The following is a 1820-nucleotide window of genomic DNA, read 5'->3' on the forward strand; positions in this document are numbered from 1 at the left end:
TCGCTCGTGTCACTTGCTCGCTCGCCCCCCGCCCCTCCCGCCCTCTTTCTCTCAAGTAATAATTAGTGCCCCTGGCGTCCTCTGTTGCCCCCTGCGCCGGGGGCATGGCCCCCCGGGGCCCACGCCTCCCATGTCCTGGGCGTGGCCGGGCGTGGCCCCGCTGCCTGGCGTGCACGCGCGGGGCGTTGACACAGAGGCTGAGCTGGCGGTCACACCGACCCGCCCCCCAGCCCTACATTTAACAGGCCGAAACGAAAATTTAATACGTTTTGCAAAGTGATGAATATGGGGAAGGAGCTAACAGGGTACACAATAGCGCATGGTATGGGATCGGCGATGGAATGAAACCGAATAAAAATCTAATGAACTAAGCGGGTTCCAAATGAACAACCTGGTGACCGCGACCGTGCGCGATGACCTTGACACTGACCCTCTCTGTGTGAAACGTTATCCGGAGGAGAGGAGGGAGGGGGGTGTTTACAAACAAGGCGAAATAGGAGGTGCGACTTGCCCCACAGCGGAATTCGTGCAAACCTTGCTGCTTGCACAACTTGCGTGAGGAGGTGCCTGCTGCGACGACCTCCCCCCGGCCGCCGCCGATGGCTCAGAGTGTGCTGAGCAGTGTGGCACGCCGGGCCGGGTCACCGGGACCGGGGCTGTTTTTAAGGCCGGGGGAAGGGGGGAAGGGGGGTGCAGCCCAGACCGTTAGCCAGTGTGCGATTCATTTAATGAATATGCGAGTGATTCCAGTGACCCTGTCGGGGTCGCCCTGCTCTGCAATGTGCGTGTGTGTGTGTGTGTGTGTGTGAACGTGTGTGTGTGAACGTATATATGTGTGTGTGTACACGTATGTGTGACTGTGAGAGTGTGTGCGTGCGCACTTCGTGTTTGTCTTGATATTGATCGCGTGCATAGCAGTGCATCAAGAATACATGTCTGTGACGCGCGCGGGGGGCCCACCAAGACACAGGAAGCGACCCCCCTTCCCTCCTATCCCCTGCACCGGCACCACCGCTAGGGGAGGGGGGGGGGCGTAGGTTACGTCCTTCTTGTCCAGCGCTCTCTGTCTCTGTCACTCGCTAGAGTCCTTGAAGGAGGGAGATTCACCCACACGCAAACACGCACACCAACACACTCGCCCCCCCCCCCATCTCTCTCTCTCTCTCTCTCTCTCTCCCCCTCTCTCTGACACACACACACACACACACAGTCACTCACTCACACGTAATCGTCACGCCCGGCCTGCTGTGACGGGCCGTGACGGGCCGTGACGGGGCCGCTAGCGCCACACACGCCACGCACTGCCACGCCGCTATACGGCGGCTGCTGAACACCCGAACACCCGGCGGGGCGGGGCGCCGCTGCCGCTAACTCCTGGCCGGCCTAGAGTGGGCCCCCTTGAGCAGAGACAGTAAAACTTTTCATCAGGCCGACCGTAAAGGCCTGAACTGTTTGCGGTGTGAGCGGCGCGCGGAGCCATGCGAGGGTGAAAGTATGAAAACGATAAAATTACTCCGTAAACACACGAAACGGCCGCGGCGGCAGCAGGGGCTGCTTAGCTCGGCTTTCCTCTCGGCCGCACCGCGCGGCGAAACGCCCACACCGCTCCCCGCTTTTATTCGGAAAAGGAGAGAAGGAAAAGTAATGTCACGCCTACTCGTTTTCTTGCCCCTGCTGAATTATGGTCGAATGAATGCTAATCACATAACAATACCCCAACCAGCGCTGGCATACAAAGCCTCCCCCCGCCCCCGCGCTAGTCCCTCGCAATCTTTGACTTGTGAGTACAGTCCATTGGCTGATTATCCTATCACCCCCCC

At 59.5% G+C, this 1820-nt stretch overlaps 1 protein-coding gene across 1 annotated transcript in view; it reads right to left on the reverse strand.

Annotated features, from left to right (window-relative positions):
- Positions 1-1820, reverse strand: part of LOC113203455 (proteasome subunit alpha type-3) — a 10741-nt gene that overhangs the window by 1600 nt on the left and 7321 nt on the right. The gene's annotated exons all lie outside the window — the stretch shown is intronic.

Source organism: Frankliniella occidentalis, unplaced genomic scaffold, assembly GCF_000697945.3.
Source record: "Frankliniella occidentalis isolate FOCC.00 unplaced genomic scaffold, Focc_3.1 Scaffold14, whole genome shotgun sequence".
Classification (NCBI taxonomy): Eukaryota; Metazoa; Arthropoda; class Insecta; order Thysanoptera; family Thripidae; genus Frankliniella; species Frankliniella occidentalis.